Here is a 21994-nt window from a genome sequence, read left to right on the forward strand (position 1 = left end):
TAGGGATGTTGAATTCTAATTTGCTAAATTTGGTTCTATACTGTTATTTCCACAGGTCATAGAAAACTCCATAAACTAGCACTTTTTTTGGTTACTTAAAAATCCAGATACAGGAAACTAGTTTCATACACAGTATATGTGGAAGGGGTCCAAAGTAGCAGGAATTTTTAGCTGTTTCTAACTGGGTCATGAATGATAGTAAAATTCTAGAAAACAAAATGACATTGCTTCAGACAATCAGGATTCAATAATTAATAAAAGTCTGGTACTTCATTCTAATTTAAATTAGAGTGCTTGAGAAAACTAGCACATAATTTGTCAAGATCTAAGGCAATTACTTAAAAAGAGGAGCAGGTGTAATTGAGCATGCAATCTTGTCATCTTGTCGTTCCAAGAGCAGGTAGATTCTGCCATTGAGGAAGTGTGAGATGCCAAAAGCATTTGTTGAAACCCTGTTTGTGGATGCCCTGGGGAAGGAGGAGATTGTCAGAGGGAGGGTCCAGATTGCAAACACAGGAATGTGCCCTCCAAAGTCAATTAATATTAGAAAGTACCCTGGCCAGAGCTGAAAAGTAGGACTTTACTTGATGAAACTATCCACACTAAATGAATATCAGAACCAGGAGTTAAAAGAAGACACATTACTTGTTTAGAGAAGTGATCAAGATTTTTAAAAATAGAATGGCAATTTAATTGTAACTATTTGTCAGGGGTTCTTGTTAAGTCTACCATTTCCCCATTTGTTTTTCATGGGGGTTTTTTAATATCATAATTTTCTTTTTAACTATACAAGATTTATAAAATTAAGCTATCTGATAGGACTGCGGCATTTATTTTGCTTGATTCCCTTTCTGATCATTTCTTAACATGAACAGCAAACATCTTTACCACCACCTAAAAAGAATTACCTATACTTCATGATAAAAGACTTTCAATTAACTGCTGAAGTTTAAAATAAAGAACTGTCAACTGCTAGAACAGTGAACTCTGAACCTCACACAAACTGAAGATCAAGTTAGCACATCAGCCTCCATCTAACAGAATTCAAAATGCTTTCCCAGAGTTAATATATGCATTATATATTTTCAAGGAGACTCAAATGACAGATTCTACAAAGGTTGCCTTAACCAGAGTACTGAAAAAGTTATTCAGCAAGAATATAGCTCAGAACATGCACCCATACAAAACTGACAAGATTTCACGGGGTGTTATTTCGTTGATTTCACCTCAAAATGCTGATGCTGGGGTCAGTTTTGCTCAACACCTTCCTCACCCCAAATAAACAATTTACCGCTTTCTTGGGCCTTCTCCTTTTCCCTTTAAATGCCATTTTAATTCAAATCCGTCCTTCACTGAGACAGCCTGAAAGGACCCTCCAGGCCATGGTGACGATTTTTCTCCTTTCAATACAACAGGCATTTGCTAAGTTTCAGGGAAGCACCTGTATTAATTGTATTTCCTGCTCATGTGCTGCTTTTGTTTGCAATAAAAGAATTCATCTCAGGTGAGTTAACCTTGCTTTTTAGAAAGGGCACCTGTAGTTATCTTGGTGTGGATTGTAAATCAAAACATGTTGAGCCTTTAAAGAGGGAAATAAAGAGGTGCTGATAAGAGGGTATGCGTAGGATTAGGCGACTTTCTCACCACTTGTATTATCAGGACAGAGAACAACTGAGTCACATTAAATTACAGGGGGAGAAAGAGTCCCAGAAATTCCACAGCCGGGAGGTTGACTGGCATCTTGCGTAAGCCTGGGAAGAGGAGGGGTCTAGGAGGTCTGAAAACCCTCCTTAGCCTCAGGCTTCTATAATTGACCAAGATTTTTCAGCTTGTGATTTGATCCAGCTATACCCTGTTAGAGGCACTTGCCCCCAACTGAGACCAAGGCTGGAGTGAATAAGAATTAGGTGACTCACTGGTATGTACAATACACGCGTTCATATCTATTAGGATAAATGACACGTCGCTCACTTTAAGCACAGGCAGCTGGAGATTGTCATATTTTGAAAATGACAACTGTTATTTATTTATTGAGAATATTTATACAGCTTCTTCCTGGGCATGGAGAAGGCATTTTTCAGCATCACTGTGACACTGGGCTGTCACGTGTCTAGAGCAGAAGGTAGAAAACCATTAGCACCAGCAGAGACAAAGCGCATGCACTCAGCAGCGATCTGTGTCGATTGAGAGGGTTAGACGTGGCAGGTTTTTAAGTGAGGCCCAAGTCATTATCTTAACAGGGTTTCAAGCTACTCCGAGGGGAAAAGATTTGTTGTTTCCCTCCCCCCCCCCCACAGTGTGGTTTCATTAACTGCAGAGGGGTAGTATTGAGGCATTGAATAATTTGGTCAAAGGGTTCATGTTTTGTAGCTCAGGGGGCATGCTGGTCAGCTGGTAAAGGAGAGATAGAGAAAGATTCAGGAGCATAAGCAATGTTTCTCATTTCTGTCTCACACATCACAGTCCTTGTGCGTGCCTCCTAAGTTGCTTCAGTTGTGTCTGACTCTGCGACCCTATGGACTACATAGTTCCTCTGTCCATGGGGATTCTCCAAGCAAGAATACTAGAGTGAGTAGCCACTTCTTTCACCAGGGAATCTTCCAACCCAGGGATCCAACCTGCATCTTTTATGTCTCCTGCATTAGCAAGCGGGTTCCCTGGTGGCTCAGATGGTAAAGCGTCTGCTTACAATGCGGGAGACCCAGGTTCGATCCCTGGGTTGGGAAGATCCTCTGGAGAAGGAAATGGCAACCCACTCAGGTACTCTTGCCTGGATAATCCCATGGATGGAGGAGCGTTGTAGGCTACAGTCCATGGGGTCCCAAGAGTTGGACATGACTGAGCAACTTCACTTTCACTTTCTTTTTTTTTTCACTTTCACTTTCTTCCCCACTAGCCACCTGGGAAGCCTTTACAGTCCTTGCTGCTGCTGCTGCTGCTGCTGCTAAGTCACTTCACTCATGTCCGACTCTGTGCGACCCCAGAGATGGTAGCCCACCAGGCTCCCCCGTCCCTGGGATTCTCCAGGCAAGAACACTGGAGTGGGTTGCCATTTCCTTCTCCAATGCGTGAAAGTGAAAAGTGAAAGTGAAGTCGCTCAGTCATGTCCGACTCCTAGCGACCCCATAGACTGCAGCCCTTAGGTAGTCTCTTTTTTGAACCTCTCACAGTAAGTCAAGTGACTTACTTCTTTGTTGTTGTTCAGTCACTCAGTCGTGTCCGACTATTTGTGACCCCATGGACTTCAGCACATCAGATGTCCCTGTCCTTCACATCTCCTGGAGTTTGCTCAAACTCATGTCCACTGAGTCAATGATGCCATCCAACCATTGCATCTCTGTCATTCCCTTCTCCTCCTGCCCTCAGTCTTTCCCAACATCAGGGTCTTTTCCAGTGAGTTGCTGCTTTCAAAGTAAGTCAAACTTTTTTTTGTGCTTTGCTATAATTTCCCCATTATTAAAAGAAGCACAGTTTCTTAAAATGGTGTTTCTCCAAGTATGAGCCCCAGTTCAAATTGCTCATTCCTGGGTCCGATCTCAGGTCTACTTAATCAGAATATCTGAGAGTGAGGTTTTGGGATCTGCGTTTTACCAAGTTTCCTCATGTGTTTCTTTTGCATACCAAGGACTGAGAACTTGCAAGGATCTTGGAAGAATAGAGTAAGGTTATGGAAACAAATGTGTTCTGAGCTTTGCATATTCTAAGTGGTGGATCACACTGCATTTACAACAATAAATATTGCTTGAGGCAACTCAGATTAATGCATTTTATCTATGTACACCCCAAGTTTCTGAAGGGCCACTATACTTTCCTATATTTTAAATATGAAGGAATAAACATAGTCTTTTCCAGGTAATACTTTAAATAATATATATATATATGCATTTTAGAAAAATTTGATTAAGTATAAAACATTTCTCTTATAATCCCCTTTTGGAACTAGTTTTAGGGGACCCTGGCCTTTCCCCAGTTACAGGAATGAAATTTGCAGATCCCACAGTATGCTGTAGGGGAGATTGACGTGTCTCATATTGCTACAGTAAGTCCTAGAGAGTAATCCTTATTAGAAATAGGTTAATGTCTCTTAGAAACGAAATTTTAGCATGAATACTGAAACTGCATGTATAAGTTTTAATTTCAGGCCATTATGTTATTTGAAGGGACTAAAATCCAATGTCACAGTACTATTTTCTCTTTTTTTCCAATAAAAATATTTTTTATTACCAAAATAAAAAATGCTTATCAGTAAAATTTTAATGATACAAATAACTATTTTTAATAAAAACAAAAATCTTACAATTACATCTGTTCAAGGACAACTATTGGCAATACCTTAGTACATATACATCCATAACTACATATGTAAAGATTCTTTTTTTTTTTAAAGAAAAACTAGGATTTTTACCATTTATATATTGCTTGTTTCATGTAAAAACATATAATAACCAACTTTCAAATCAATAAATATACTGTTATGAAACATTTTTACATGTTGCATGCATCTGTTGTATGGATATGTAATGATGTGTTTAACCAACACCTGACTTTTAAATATTTGGGTTATTTCCAACTTTGCCATTATAATGAAAGAGATAATGTCAGCCAAAAAGAATTTGCTGAATGGTTTATCTCTTGTGTGAAAAGTATTCATACAACTGTAACAACCAGATGCTATTAGAAATAGGTTGTAAATGAGCTTATGGGTCCTGACATCATGCTGAAAGAGGGACAGTTCTCGAGTCATTCCTTCTCATTTCCCTGCCTCCCAGCCAAGGGCTTCTTTCCACTCCATTCCCCACCCCTGAGAATTCTGGGGAGAGACATCCCTCCTCCTCCTTCCCCAGTGTTAGCTTGAAGCTTTAGTTATGTATTTAATTGCACGCTGCACTGAGCAGAGAAGCACTGAGGAGTGAGGCACGACTTATCTCCAACTGCACGTTGACTTACACCTATTGTCATCGCCCAGAAGTCCAAAGGCAGATTCTTCATGACTTTAATGAGACTTAAGTTTCACTGGCTTTTTATTTGCATAGCACCTTTCAAATAGTTTGCCTTTTTTTAAAGTTGTGAAATTATTCTAACATGGAGAAACAAATTTGGAAAGATGTTTTGGGATGCTTCAATGAAACAAGTGAAAATTTATCTCCAGTATACTCCTGAAGTGAATGTTTATGAAAGGTACCATTTTTGTCCTTCGTTGTTATGTTTAGTTGCTAAGCCATGTCCGACTCTTTGCGACCCTATGGACTATGTAGCCTGCCAAGCTCCTCTGTCCATGGGATTTCCTAGGCAAGAATACTGGAGTAGGTTGCCATTTCCTTCTCTAGGGGATCTTCAGGACCCAGGGATTGAAGAAATGCATCTCCTGCATTGCCAGGCAGATTCTTTACCACTGAGCACCAGGGAAGCCCTTTGTTCTTTACAAATGTATTTAAAAACTAAAAGAAAGTTAAGGGGAAAAAAAATGAAAGGAATACAAAATTAAATGCAATAAAGAGGAGTGATGACATCAGTAGAAATTCTGATACAAAGAGCAGTATATATAAAAAAAAAACTTTGAGATTAAAACAAAAGCAGTAATTGATTAAGAAGGGGATAAAATTCAATGGTATTATCTAATATAAGCTAGTTAATGAATATATTTCAAGTGTATTCAAGATTAGTCATTGCAAAATAAAACTTGAAATACCCTGAAATCTTACAGCTCATGTACAAAAAAGCTTTTTTTTCCCTAAATTTAGTAAGAATTCTAAAAAATTCGATTGACATTACCAAAAACAAGATATGAAGCTGAAAGAAACTTCACTAAACTATATTAGTAATAAAAGATTTTTCAGTGTTGCTAGAGGAAAGACTTGAGTTTCTTTTTTCACTATAATACAATTATAAAACTATTGGCTAATGAAGAGGCAATCAAAGAGCCTGTTGCTACCCCTGCCAAAAACAAGAAAAAAGTTCAGAAAAGAGTCAGGCAACTGACTTTAAGGTCTTTATTGTTCTTGGTGGTGGTGGTGGTGTAGATTTTGTGATGTTTGTAAGATTTGCCAACTTTCTAAATTTTGAAGTTTGTTTCTCACTCCAAATATTAATTTTTGTATCTAATTTTATATTCAGAAAGTGTCTCATTCTTTTTGTTAAAAAGGGCCTCCCCCAAATTTGTATCAGCTTCAGACCCTAGGTACCTGAATTCAGCCCTGATGTCCAAACCCATAAAGCTCAGTTGCATCAACATTCATTTACACCAAGAAGGTGTTTGTGGCCAGCAAAGAAGTGTGTGGGCCAATTGAAGATCAAAGAATGCGGAACAGCATCACAGCCTTTGGAGGGATGGGGGAGGTAGAGTGGGTGGTGTTGGGAAGGAGCCATGCAGAAAAAGTGCACAGGATGCAATGGACTTGAGAATCTCTTTGTAAATAGGTAAAGTAACTTTCCTAAGCAGCACGTTAGGTCCCTAAGTGGTGCTTAAACATAGCACAAAGGTAGCAGATGAAGGATCAGATTGTTAAGGAACAACTTGCTTGTAAAACCCGAAGAGCTGTGGTTGATCTGATAACTCGAGGATTCTTAATAGCTCAACATAAATAAACCACTTGTAAATGCCCTTGGGCTGGCCTGCCTCACAGCCCTTTTCACATGGCAGTAATATATGGCCAGTAATTACCATAATGAGCCACCAGAAGGCATCTATTTGTTAGCCCTGGAAGAGCTTGCATCTGGCTTTTAGGTGTGAAGCTAGGAGAGGCAAATGACAAAGAGCATTTGAATATACATTTCCTCGGGCAGCTACTTATTTGAACAGCTGCTTAGGAGGTCCACAGCAACATTAAGAGTTAGTCCAATTCAGGAGGCTGTGTGCATCTTGATTTCTATTTTTTTTCTTTGAAGTACAGGACCAGCCTATTTTCTCTCTGGGTAATAATTTCTCCAAATTAAAAGTAGTTACCCGACTTAAAACCTGTGACAAGTCTATTGTGTTGACCTCTGCAGCTGGGAGAGGGTGGAAGTTGCCAGGGAAATGGGCTCTCGAAATGAAACATGGAACATGTTCAGAAGTCACATGCCAAATTGTTTGGTTTTAGATTAAGTTTCTTAGGAAAAATGATCAGAACTTTCTTTCTCTATTTTTTTTTTTTTGTCCAAACAAAGAATGTATAATAAAGGCAACATCTGCTGAAAATACAAGAATATTTTCATCAAAACAACAAATTGGTGGTTTGTTGTGTCACCTTGTACTTTTAATAATTCCAATGATATTCATTCCCCAGATACTAGATAGAGACAAGTTTGCCATCCGAAGAAAAGAAAGGAATCTAAGTACCGAAGAAATGAGCTTAGAATGATACCAGAGAGTGGGGAATGTTCTGGGGAAAAGTCTGTGAATCTCTGGAACTGTATGGCTAGGAATCAAAACAGATGTGTACCCTCCTTTATCACTGAACACACTGTTACAGGGCTGGATTGTTCAGAGCCTTCACCTCTCTGTGAAAAGGTATTAGAAAAGCTGTGCAGTTCACTAGCTAGTGGGAAGATGTGTGAAATAATGCCTCTAAAACACTCTTGAACATGAAACAAGGGCCGCAGGTATTTCTTATTTGGCCCCAAGTTTACCTTAGATGAAGAGATTTATATGGAACCTGGAAGAGGCATATCAGAGTTTTGCCTTGACATTCATGGATCACTGAGCAGTCCCAAATGCTTCTAAGAAGATTATCAGGTGGTTGTGTTTTTTGAAGTTTCCTGATCTCCAGTCGAACTGTTGAGGTATTTGATAGCTTATCCTTGAGATATTAGCAAGACACAAGATGACAGAGCCTAAAAATAAAACATAGATCCCTATACATTCATCACCCTGCAATTTTCTTCTAACTACTGCATTTTGTTTCATTTTTTGGTATAATAAAGGACTTTAAAATTATACATGTATAGCCAATATGGGCTTCCCTGGTGGTTTATACGGTATCGAGTCTGCCTGCAATACAGGAGACTGGGGTTTGATCCCTGGATGGGGAAGATCCCCTGGAGAAGGCAATCCTCATTCTGTGGACAAAGGAGTCTTGCAGGCTACAGTCCAGGGTGCTGCAAAGAGCCAGACACAACTGAGCAACTAACACTTTCATTTTCACTACCATTTAATAGATTTACTGTATTACTGTATTATTTTGTAGCTAATATAGTCACATAGTTCAAGGATCTAATATTACAAAAGCTGTCTATAGTAAAATGCCTTCTTACCCTTACTCCCAATCAGCCCAGTTACCCTCTGCTCTTAAATATTGACTGTTGTTAATTACTCATGTATTCTTCCTATACTTTGATTTTATATCTGAGTAAATACATACATATATATTGTTCTCACCTATTTTTACGCAAAAGTCATACACTCTGCATACTGTTCTGTATCTTACCTTTCCTCCTAATATTATACTTTGGAGATTTTTTTTTTTTTTGTATTTCAGTACATGATTTCCCCATTCATTTTTACAGCTACATAGTATCTCATTGTTTTAATCAATAATTTATTTAATCCAAACTGCAGCATTTTAAAGTTTTAGTCACTCTTAGAAACACCCTAAAAAAAATGGTCTAGGAAGCTCCATGTACTTTCATTTGTATTAAACTTTGAATTAGATTTTTATTTGCCTGTGGCCTGAACTTTTAAGATGTCAGAAAACATAGAGGGCTTGTGGTATCAGGGATAATTTGAAAGAATAACTTGATTTGTGAGTTTGAGGTAGATAAAATGCATGGAATTAGAACATACAGTCAGCTAAAAACATTTAAGATGTTACTAGTCCTCCATAGGTTTTTGTCTTGGGTTGCCTATATTCTATGGAGTGTTTGTCATGCCCACCTTATTTTCTTTAAATAATGTATAAACACCCAGACTGACTTTGATTTTTCCCAAACATGGCAACAGCTGCGCTATAGGGCTTTGTCTCTCAGACCACAGAACTAGTTTCTCTCTAAGGTCTTTCTGCCTCTCTGATCCTACTTTTACATTTAATTAAGGTAATCCTTCAATCTACATCCTCTTCCAGACCCCATTCTCCTTTCTTTCTAAGTTGTTATCCGTGTTCCACCTGAAGCAGGAGCTCATATTGCAGTTTTGGTCCTAAGCTCATTAAAGAAGAATGCATCTGGCATTTCTCTGGGAGGGAAATGGGCTTTCAAGTTCTAATTGGAAAGATCTGAAGAGTGTAGAACGACCATGCCTTTCTGACCACTGAGTTTATATGTTCACTACGTAGAAAATCTAGGGTCTATGATCCTACCGCTGTTTGCCTGTTAAAAAAATTAGGGTTTTTGTTTTGTTTTGTTTTTTGTTTTTAGAAAAAAAAAAAAAGAACACACACACACAAAACTTCATCCTGATGTGGGCAAAACTGTGCGGGCATGTGTGGTCTCTAATTGAGATTAATATAATTTGTCTCTCTTTAAAGAAATTGTATGAGGTTTGTGGATAACCCTGGAGTATTAGAAAAGTTCAGACAAAGAGGAATACAACCAAGAGTGAAGCTGTGCCATCAGAGAGCAAGAAAAACAGAAAAGGAAGGGAGGAAAAAAGGAAGGGAGGAAGGAAGGAAGGAATCTCTTAGAACTAAGGTTGCTGTCTTTGTCTTTGCCTCCCATCAAGATAAAAGATTTAGACCTTTATCAGGGGTAAAGAGCTGAAACAGAAGCACTTGGTTTTGCCTGCAGGGAAAAGCTAATGAGTAATGGTCCCCTTTTTCCACAAAGGTATTGGTGGTTTAGACTTTTTACTGCAGAAATTGAAAGGAAAGAGGACAAGGAAAAAAAAAATCCGAGTAATAATAGATTCTGCTTACATATCCATCTAAACATGTGGGGGTCCCTCCGGCACTCCCTTATGTGTTCATACACTCAACTGCTGCCTGTGTCACCCCCAAGGGTATGTAATAAATATTTGTTGATCTTATTGGTAACAGGTGATATGATTTTCCCGGCTGGTTCTATACATTACTTCATGATAATACATTGTATGCATTAAAAGTATTAAGTTAAATTTCTTACACTTCCTTTCCCAGGTCTCCTTTAAAAAGTGACATGTATTTTGCTCCTACAAGATGTTAAAAGAGAACAAGAGGACCAGCAGGTCCCCTTCCTGCCCTCCTGACCCACACCCAACCTGAGGTCAGCCCCCTGGCCTGTCTTTATATAGTCGCTAGAAAATAGGTGCCAGATCCCTTTCTCTCCATTTAAACCCCAGCTCTGCAGGCATTTATTTTCACCTGTTGAGAATGTAGTTCCACTGACATACAGAACCAAACATACAGATCCCTACTGAAATAATCATAAAAGGATTTATTTCCCTAAGAACTTGTTAGCTTATCTAAACATTTGCTACTCAAAAGTGATTACTTGGGAATTTCCAGGTCACAAAAGAGCATGCAAGTCTGTTGCTACTGGATGCATTCAGACAAAAACCAGTCACCAAACATTTTGAAGTGAGGCAGAGAATGTTTTAAAAATTAGTCCATGTTTAAGGAACACCCAACCCCAACAAAAATGTGAATTGACACACTTTTAAATGCCATCCCTGCTTTTGTTTTATTCTAATCAATCTATGTAATTGATTTTTCTGCTGAAGTCCTGGGTAGCAAATATATAAGACACCATGAAAAGTCTTTGAAAGTAAAGATCAAAAGATTAACTCTCATGTAGCAACATCAACAATTTAAGTGTGAGAGAAAAACACAGAATAAAGAATGTTTTGCAGATAAAAGTTTAAGGAGAGACTTTAAAACCTAGGAAATACAGTATGCGGGTGATACAAGAGACTTAAGTTTGATCCCTGGGTCAGGAAGATCCCCTGGAGAAGAAAATGGCAATCCACTCCAATATTCTTGCCTGGAGAATTCCATGGACAGAGGAGCCCCGTGGGCTACAGTCCATGAGATCGCAAAGAGTTGGACACGACTGAAGCAACTTAGCATGCGTGCATGCACACACGCACAGTATGCATAGTAGGTTGAAAAAAATCACAATATTTTGAAGATAATATGTTCAAAAAGAGTAAAGGTAATGTGATTTAAGAGAAAGGGAGGAAACAAATTCCCTAGAATGGTTACAGCAAACCATTTCCCTTGGGAGAAGGAAAGGAAGCAGTCATCAATTGAATACCTACTATACATGCCAAGCATTTGGTATCTACTATTCTGCTGAATCTTCAGACAAATAAGATGACTCCCATTTGACAGACTAGGAATCTACAACTGAGCAAGATTGAGTAAGCTGCCCAAGGTAAGTGGCATAGCCAGGATTTCAATTCTGCCTGCTCGGGAGCTCCCTGTGCCCTATCGTATCTGCTTTCCTACAGTTACTATAAAACATGACTTAAGCAACAGTGATGTGTTCTGTCATGTGAGTGCTATGGCTCCTGGTGATTTGTTCTGGCCTCAGCTACTCCAGGAGGCAGGTACCCAGGTATCACCGTGGGTGTGTAGCATTCTTCTTGGATTTCTCCATAGGCCATTTGTCTGCAAGTTGGAGTCAGCAGTGCTATATCCCCTGCAGAGAGCAAGGAAGGAGTAAGTGGAGAGGACGTAGAGAACAGACATGCGGAATGCGGAGGGGTAGGACAAATTGAGAGAATAGAACTGACGTATGTACACTACCGTGTGTAAACTAGCTAGCTAGTGGGAACCTGCTGTCACAGGGAACTCAGCTCAGTGCTCTGTGATGACCCAGAGGGCTGGGATGGCGGGGACAGGAAGGAGGGGAGAGAGATTTATATGTATAGCTGATGCACACTGTTGTATGACAGAAACCAACACAACATTGTAAAGTAATTATCCTCCAATTAAAGAAAAGTAAAAAGGAAGCCAAGGATATGCCTAGAAGAAACACCCTCCATACACAAACCTCAGTAAGTTTTAGTTGCATTTTGCTTGCTGTTGCTGTCCTCCTTGGGAACTGATACTTGAGCAGTTGGTAAATGGTTCCTATAGCAACAGTCACCAAGTGAACTCTCTCCCAACAACTCTCCTCCCTCCCTCTAACCCCACCTCAGTAGTTTTTTTTAATCTTTTCAGTTTTTTATATCAACATGTTTGGGTAAGTAGAGAGATGTTAAAACCTATTCACCAAACTACATGTGAAATTGTAAGATCATTGAACTTGATAATATTAAACACTTGTTAAAGAAAACTTCTGTGAAATAGATTTTACTGTTTTAATTTTGATTGTGAAATATTCAATAGATGACAAAAGGGGTTTAAAGACCAAGACATGAGCAAATACCTATTTCACTTAGCAAAGAGGCAAAGCAGCAGGAGGATGCCCCGCATGAATACAAGGATGTGAAAGCCACTGAGATCAGGTCTATTGACTCTTCAACATTTTTCATCAGCAGCAATGGGAGTGGCCAGCTGCACGAGGACCCTTAAAGATCTTTAAAATATTCTTTCTGTAGCTATTATGACATACAATAGGAACATGAGGCTTTTTATACTAGATTCTCCCAGACTTCCACACCTTTCTCTGGTCCATCCGGAACAGGGTCTCTTAGGCAGAGTTTGCGGACATCATGGTTGTCTCCAGTTCATCAGTAACATATGGGTTGATACCCTCCAGTTTCCCCAATGTCCATTCATGTCACATTATGGATTTAACATTCTTAAACTTAGTAATCATGCCTGCTTATGTTTACAGCCACTGCTATATCATGATATAAAGAGTTCTATCAGTTTTATAAGTTTACAAGTTTTGTAAGTATTCAAACAGTTGAGTTTAATTCAACATACATCAGAGGTCATCTAGTAGGTAATTAAGATCATAAACCATAGTGCTAGACTGACTGGAATGAAATCCCAACTTTGCCACTATGAGACCTTAGGCAAATTACTTTACCTCCCATATGTGAATTAGGAATAATATTTTCTTACAGTAAATAAGCTAATATCTATAAATTATATGTCATTGATTACATATAATACATACCATTAATTTATTTGTTTTATTAATAACGCCTTTCAACCTTTGCCTTTTCATGTTACAACTCTACTTTAAAATAAAATTAACCAGTGTGTGTGACCATCAGTTCTCTGGTTATCCTGATTGTTCTTCTGTTTTCAGTTCTACATAGTCGTTTATGAGGTGCAGAGATCAGAATTAAATTAAAGTGAACTATGGTGTTTTGACATTTTTTTCGAAGTAAATATGTACCAGTGAAACTGTGATGGTTGGGATTTCTGTATGGCATCAAGGGATGCCAGCTGGTTAAACATTCTTTCTGGGTATGTCTCTGAAGATGTTTCTAGAAGCGATCGGTATTTGAGATGGTGGACTGAATAAAGCAGATGGCCCTCCCCAGTGTGGGTGGGTATCATCTAAAACATTGAGGGCCTCAACAGAATTAAAAGGAGAAGCAAAGTGGAATTCATTCTCCGCCTGACTGCTGAAGTGGGACCTAAATCTTTTCTTGTCTATGAACTTGGACAGTGACTTTCCATGAGCCCTCTCTGCTCCTGTTTCTCGGGGCTTCAGACATGCACTGGGATCTGCACCATCAGCTCTCTGGCTCTCAGGCCTCTGAACTACATCACCGGCTTTGCTAGGTGTCTAGCCTGCAAACGGCCAATTGTAGGACTTTGTAACCTCCGTAAAAATCATATGAGCCAATGCCTTACAGTAAGTCTCTTTGGATAGACAGACAGATGTATAGATATATCCTATTTGTTCTGTTTCTATGGAGAACGCTAATATAAAAACTAACAATAGGAAAACAACAGTAAGATCACACAGAGGACTGGATTAGCAAATGGTAGTCTGCTGATACAAAAGTAACTCTACTTTCTACACTGGGAATTAAATAGTAATGCCTGGGGAGCTGGCCAGGAGTTGCCCTCAAACCTCACCATGTCAGAGATATAGAACAAGGGATATTTAAGGTAGGACTTTCCAACCTGGGGAGACTATTCAGTCCTTTCCAGAATCTACTTCCAAGCCTCTTTACCAGTCAAATTGATTTGCACTGAGCTTTTTGCAAGATGGGATAGGGAAATTTTTTTCCTATTGAAATATTTTACCTATTGCTATCTGGGATTTCTTTGATTGCAATAACTAAAAACCTACTCAAACCAACTTTAAGTAGGAAAACTTATACATGGCATATGGGTAAAAAAAAAAGATATGGACAGTAAATGGTGCTCTGACTCTAGTTAGATGTAACCAGAAGGGTTATGGGTCCAACTTATTCAGAACAGCTGACCCCACCATAGCCAGAGCTCTGAAAGTCCTCCCTGCAGAGCAGGCACCCTAACTGTGTCACCTGCGCTGCTTTTCTGGTAAGAAGAAACAAGCCCACATCCACAGACAACAGACTAGAATGCAGAGAAGCAGAGAGAAAATTGTGACACAGCCACTGCAGAAGGATTTATTTATCTTCCACAGTCATTTTTCACCCAAGGCCTGAGATGTGTAATTAAAATAATGTGGGACTTATTCCTGACACCGCAGCGATGCTGGAGAATCACCCCTGGCATAAAGTAGGGGGCATTCAACAACTTTTTGGAGTCTCTCCTGGTTCAGATCTGATAGTTAGAAATCATTATCTTATAGGCACATTTGTACCATTTTCCCATAATGTGTTATCATCTTACATAAGTCTACATGGAGCTTATTTGCCATTTTTCTACCCACTCATATGGCCAAGTTATTTCCTTTTACAGTTTATACTTATTGCCTTAGTATGTCACTACACAGAGAGCTCTGCAGAAAATGTTATTCCAGCAGACATTTTTCCAAATCACTTATAACAACGTTAAGTAAGGTTGATCCAGCACTAATTCCTGGTATTTATACATTTCCATACATAACTGTCTTCTTTCCCTCAGCCCCTCACTTGTTCCTTTCCTGTCTCCCTTTACCAGCAAATATTTATTAAGTACCCATTATGTGCCAGAAAGTGTTCAAATGCACAGGATACCTCAGTGAACCAAACAGATAGAAGTCTTGGCTCTCACAGAGCGTACTTATTGGTGTGGAATGATAGCCTATAACAAATAACAAATAAATGAATGATATGTCATGTTGCTACGATGATAGGCACTGTTTTTCCCTTCACTTAGTTTCACAATTTGAATTAGTTCTTCAGTGATGTTTTCCCCCAGACCCACAGTATCTCTCTCAAATTGAAAGAGAGTCACTTTTCTGTATTTTGGATTTCATTTCTGAAAGAGTTAGAATGAAGGAATCAGCAAAAAGGAAACAGAATTTTCACTCTTTTTCAGGAGAAGATGTTTAGGGTGAAAGGAGTTCATTTAACAAACATTTGTGCATTATCCATGAGGCATATAAAAGAAGAATTTATAGCCTTGACCTTAAAGACTTTATAATTTAACTGAAAAGAGTAACAAGTAGGTAATAACAGAAGCCAGCAACCCCCACCTCAAATGCCATCTCCAACTGCCCAAAAGGGAACCCACTGGACTACGGCAGTGCTGGTCACAGGAGTCCTTTCATATTTCCTGTTGCTCAGTTACTACATAGCCAATGCATTGACAGTGGGCTTCCCATGCAGTAATTTTTCACAGTGGGATTTTGGCCTTAGATTTTGTTTCTGAGTCCCTTATCTAAATCTATCTAGTGTATGAGGCTATTTCATGGACACTTGCCCTTTTTCTACATTTAGCAAATTGCCTGCAGGCCTGTGGGCTAAGTTGCTTCAGTTGTGTCCAGCTCCTTGCAATGCTATGGACTGTAGCCCACCAGGCTTCTGTGCCCATGGGATTCTCCAGGCAAGAAAACTGGAGTGGGTTACCATGCCCTGCTCCAAAGGATCTTCCTGCCCCAGGGATCGAAACTGCATCTCCTGTGGCTCCTCTGTTGTAGGTTGATTCTTTACCGTTGAGGCACTGGGGAAGCCCTAGCAAACATACATTGAGCATCTATTAATCATCATGTCAAGTGCTTGAGATATTAAAATAATAAAGAAATTGCCTCTGGCCTTGAAGACATACCATTGTTAGGATCAGTTCAGTTCAGTTGCTCAGTCGTGTCCGACTCTTTGCGACCCCATGAATCGCAGCACCCCAGGCCTCCCTGTCCATCACCAACTCCTGGAATTCACTCAAACTCAGGTCCATTGAGTTGGTGATGCCATCCAGCCATCTCATCCTCTGTCATCCTGTTTTCCTCCTGCCCCCAATCCCTCCCAGCATCAGGGTCTTTTCCAATGAGTCAACTCTTCCCATGAGGTGGTCAAAGTATTGGAGTTTCAGCTTTAGTATCAGTCCTTCCAATGAACACCAAGGACTGATCTCCTTTAGGATGGACTGGTTGGATCTCCTTGCAGTCCAAGGGACTCTCAAGAGTCTTCTCCGACACCACAGTTCAAAAGCATCAATTCTTCAGCACTCAGCTTTCTTCACAGTCCAACTCTCACATCCATACATGACCACTTGAAAAACCACAGCCTTGACTAGATGGACCTTTGTTGGCAAAGTAATATCTCTGCTTTTTAATATGCTATCTAGGTTAGTCATAACTTTCCTTCCAAGGAGTAAGTGTCTTTCAATTTCATGGCTGCAGTCACCATCTGCAGTGATTTTGGAGCCCAGAAAAATAAAGTCTGACACTGTTTCCCCATCTATTTCCCATGAAGTACTGGGACCAGATGCCATGATCTTTGTTTTCTGAATGTTGAGCTTTAAGCCAACTTTTTCACTCTCCTCTTTCACTTTCATCAAGAGGCTTTTTAGTTCCTCTTCACTTTCTGCCATAAGGGTGGTATCATCTGCATATCTGAGGTTATTGATATTTCTCCCGGCAATCTTGATTCCAGCTTGTGTTTCTTCCAGTCCAGCGTTTCTCATGATGTACTCTGCATATAAGTTATATAAGCTGGGTGACAATATATAGCCTTGACGTACTCCTTTTCCTGTTTGGAACCAGTCTGTTGTTACATATCCAGTTCTAACTCTTGCTTCCTGACCTGCATATAGGTTTCTCAAAAGGCAGGTCAGGTGGTCTGGTATTCCCATCTCTTGAAGAATTTCCCACAGTTTATTGTGATTCACACAGTCAAAGGCTTTGGCATAGTCAATAAAGCAGAAATAGATGTTTTTCTGGAACTCTCTTGCTTTTTCGATGATCCAGCAGATGTTGGCAATTTGCTCTGTGGTTCCTCTGCCTTTTCTAAAACCAGCTTGAACATCTGGAAGTTCACGGTTCAAGTATTGCTGAAGCCTGGCTTGGAGAATTTTGAGCATTACTTTACTAGCGTGTGAGATGAGTGCATTTGTGCGGTAGTTTGAGCATTCTTTGACATGGCCTTTCTTTGGGATTGGAATGAAAAGTGACCTTTTCCAGTCCTGTGGCCACTGCTGAGTTTTCCAAATTTGCTGGCATATTGAGTGCAGGACTTTCACAGCATCATCTTCCAGGATTTAGGTACCCATAAAAGTCATGGATGAGCAAGGTCAACACTCTAACAATGCTATGTATGTGGCACTATGGGAAAGAAAGATGATGAAGCCACTACCTTTGTCCAGAAGAGGTCGTAGGAAAGAATTCAAAGTGTATACCTAGACGAATCTCAAAAGAATAAGAATTCACTAGGTGGGGAGGAGGGAAAGACATGTTAAACTGAGCAGAATATGTTAGCAAAGAAATGAAAATGTGTGAAAGAGCTCTTGCCAACACCCAAATGGGGAGACTGGAGCTTCTAACTCTAGTTCTTAAACTCCAGAAATTGAGTATGTTGCCTGGGAGCATATTCGCTTCTGATCATTACTGTTCTCCCTACCTGTTGGCACAGGCACTTCTTCCACTATGTTTTTAATTCTTTTGAAAACTTAATCTTTTTGCATTTTAAAAAGTTTCATTGAGATGATTTTCATATCATTGGCCACCCGATTTTAAATGTGCAATGCAATGGTTTTTAGAATATTTACACAATTAGTGCAACCATTACCATGATTTAATTTTAGAACATCTTCATCATTCCAAAAAGAAACCTCATACCCACCAAGAGTTACTCCCCATCTCCATCCCACGTACACAGTCCTAGACAACCATTAATCTACTTTCTGTCTCTAAAGATTTGGACCTTTTATATAAAGGGAATCATACCATATGTAGACTGGTTTCTTTCACTTGGTATAATGTTTTCAAAGTTTGTCCCTGTTGTAGCATGTATCAGTCCCTCATTCTTTTTTACTGCAGAATAGTATTCCATTGCCCCACTCCAGTACTCTTGCCTGGAAAATCCCATGGACAGAGGAGCCTGGTGGGCCGCAGTCCATGGGGTCGCTAAGAGTCGGACACGACTGAGCGACTTCACTTTCACTTTTCACTTTCATGCATTGGAGAAGGAAATGGCAACCCACTCCAGTGTTCTTACCTGGAGAATCCCAGGGACGGGGGAGCCTAGTGGGCTGCCATCTCTGGGGTCACACAGAGTCGGACACGACTGAAGCGACTTAGCAGCAGCAGCAGCAGTATTCCACTGTATGACTATAACACTTTCCTTCATCTGTTCATCAGTCTCTATTGACGGGTTGCTTCTACTTTTCACCTATTGTGACTAATGCTGTATGAACACTGGTGTACAAGTTTTTGTGCATTTTCACGTCCCTTGGGTACACACATAGGCGTAGAACTACTGGTTCATATGGCAGCTCTGTTTAACTGTTTTGGATAACTGCCAAAGTATCTGTGAAAGTGACCACACCGTTTTACATTTCCATTAGCAATATACAAAGGTTCCTTTTCTTGACATCCTTGTTGGCACCTCTTGTTGTTGTTTTAGTTATAGTCATCATGCTGCTGCTAAGTCGCTTCAGTTGTGCCCAACTCTTTGCGACCCATGGACTGCAGCCCACCAGGCTCCTCCGTCCATGGGATTTTCCAGGCAAGAGTACTGGAATAGGTTGCCATTGCCTTCTCCAAATAGTCATCCTAGTGAATGTAAAATGGCATATCATTGTCATTTTTATGTTTCCTTAATGGCTGATGAATTATTGGAAGTACAGTACCACAGCATTATGATATAGCATTTAAATTTGAGTTAAATGCTATATCATAATTATATTTTTGTACAATTATAATTATATTTTTGTACAAATATAACTGATAGCATAGGATGGAGGCAGGGGGGATCTTCTTGGAAGAGGGGACTCAAAACAGGAGGATAGAGTTGGAAGAAAGGATAGAGGCAGAAAGCAGCAAGGATTGTGAAGAAGCAATAAGGAGGCTTTAACGGTGAGAGTGAAAGTATGGTTGAAACCTGTTATTTTGTCTTTTGAAAAACAATATCCTCCACCATTCTGTTGGGAATTTTTCTCCTTCCCCCCATTCCAATGCTTTCCACGGTTCAGATGGAAAAATCCATGTTTTAATGTGACTTCACCTTCACTCCTGACTAAAGTAGATTGGTCTAGGCATGATCACCTGCCCCAGGCTGGACCAACTAAACACTTTTTCCCAGTAGTTGTGAACTTGATAAAGAAAAAAACCATGTCAATCCCTTCTCACTGTGATAACCTTAAGTTAAAAATTCCAGCAGCATTTGGCAATCAGTTATTTCACAATGTGAAAGTTAAACTATAAAGAAAGCTGAGTGCCAAATAATTGATGCTTTTGAACTGTAGTGTTGGAGAAGACTCATTTGAAAGTCCCTTGGATTGCAAGGAGATCCAACCGGTCCATCCTAAAGGAGATCAGTCCTTGGTGTTCATTGAAAAGACTGATGTTGAAACTCCAATATTTTGGCCACCTGATGCAAAGAGCTGACTCATTGGAAAAGACCCTGATGCTGGGAAAGATTGAAGGCAGGAGGAGAAGGGGAGGACAGAGAATAAGATGGTTGGATGTCATCACTGACTCAATGGACATGGATTTGGGTGAACTCCAGGAGTTGGTGATGGACAGGGAGGCCTGGCGTGCTGCAGTTCATGGGGTCGCCAAGAGTCGGACATGACTGAGCGACTGGACTGAACTGAACTGATTTCACAATGTGGAGAACTGTCTGCTATGAAGGTGAATAATATGGATACCAAAGACAAGCTAGATCAGAGAGTACTGGTTGTGTTCAAAATTTCTGGCTTAAACTGTTTTAAACATTCAGCAACTTTTAGTGACAAGATTTTTTTTTAATATAAAAGATTATGTGAATTCCTAAAATTATGCCATAAACCTTGCAAAAATCATGTGTCTCATTGTCTTCCAGTGTAGGATTGGACTTTTTGAGTCTTGGTCAATGGTTCACATAATTTAGAGAGGTTGCCAGAGTCTGTTATCCTTTGTGTAAGATACTAGACTGGGAAACCCTAAGATGTATATGGCACTGCTGTTGCTTTAGGTTGCTTATTAACTGAGAAGGAAGAGACAAAATAGGTAAAAAGGACTGGCCAGTCATCTACAATAATCAGGCTATGGAATATGAGCCAAAAACCATTTAAGTGATGGAAACCAGGAGTACTGCTTGGAGTTCAGAAGAGGCAGAAAGATTTGGGAGCTATAGCAGGAAGTTAAAGGCAGATTCACAGAGGAATAAAGTGGGTCTGGAAATTGAGTAGGATTCAGATAACCAAGGTAGAAGAAAATGAGAAGCCATAGAGATGAGTTCAGTGAGTACTGTTTTTTAAGGATTTTCCTTGTTTATTCTCATAAGAGCTTTTGGGTCAGCCTAACCTGCAAAGCAATCACAGATTCTCCTGTTTAAATAATTTCATCCCATTCTACACTTGAACAACTCCTATCAAGTGCGGAGATTTTCCATCCAGTGCTAGCTGACCCCAGTTCTATTTCTACAGAAATTACTACCTTGTTTACATTATTGGGCTCCTAAATTGATCAGACATACTACCTAAAGGTCAATTTATGACTCAGAGATTTCATTAGATTTTTTCAAATACAACAGTTCCTCCCTATCTGTATCGTGTAAGTTTTAAGACCCCTAGGTAATGCCTGAAACCATAGATACTACCAGACTCTATACATACTATGTTTTTTCCTACATATACATCATTTGATAAAGTTTAATTTATTAATTACGCAGAGGAATACATTAACAACACCTAAAAATTAAACAGACCAATTATAGCAATATAATGTAATAAAAGGTATGTGAATGTCTCTCACTCTAAAAATGTCTCCTTGTACAAATTTAATGCCTTTTCCATCTTAACTAAGCATTTATCATGACCAATGGTCATAATTTTTGCAGTCTGAGGTAAGAAAATAAAATAAGCACAAATTTCTTTTTCCCTCCCCACAATTTCAAGGACAGAAGATTCTTACTGTAGATCTTACCAACCTCAGCATACAATTTTTTTCTTTCCTTATTAAGTCAAGAACGTTTCTCTTTTCATTTATAGGAAGTAGTATATGGCTTCTCTCCGTCATATCTGAATTGCCAGCATCACTGCCCTTGTGTTTTGTGTCCATTATAAATAGAGGTTACCTGAACACAGGCACTGCAATACCACAACAGTCGATCTGAGCAACAAGGTAGCTACTAAGTGACTAAATGAAGGGATGCAAGGGACAAAGGGATGATTCACATCCCGGATGGGACAGAGCAGGACAGTGCAAAGATTTCATCATGCTACTCAGAACAGCACACGATTTAAAATTTATGAATTGCCCCCAAACCAAGAAACAAGGGCACAATATATAAATCTCAGAGTTGGAAGGAATGTTACCATCAAATGAGAGGTGCCCAAACATGGCTGCACATCACAATAACCTGGGTTAGTTTTAAAAAATTTACAAAACCCCAGATCCATCTCCAGACCTATAGACTCAAAATCTTTTGAATTTTGGGCTGTGGACTAGGGAGTTGTAGGGAGCAGTGGCGAGGATATGGTCTTTTAACTTAAAAAAAATTGAACTGCTTTTAAATCAAGAAGAGTACAGAAAATAATATGAAAACTAAAATGAGATGATGTTAACAATTATGGCTGTGTAGAGAAAAAGTTATAATTTGATAGAAAACTTTGCATTGGCTAGACTCTATAGAGGAGACCTC

The 21994-nt window shown here is 39.5% G+C and overlaps 1 non-coding gene across 1 annotated transcript; it reads left to right on the plus strand.

Annotated features, from left to right (window-relative positions):
- The first annotated feature begins 2654 nt into the window (after nt 1-2654).
- TRNAC-ACA (transfer RNA cysteine (anticodon ACA)) lies at nt 2655-2726 on the plus strand. The gene has a single exon. It is a non-coding gene; the product is annotated as a tRNA-Cys (tRNA).
- Nucleotides 2727-21994: the final 19268 nt, after the last annotated feature.

Source organism: Bos javanicus, chromosome 4 (genome assembly GCF_032452875.1).
Source record: "Bos javanicus breed banteng chromosome 4, ARS-OSU_banteng_1.0, whole genome shotgun sequence".
Taxonomy (NCBI): Eukaryota; Metazoa; Chordata; class Mammalia; order Artiodactyla; family Bovidae; genus Bos; species Bos javanicus.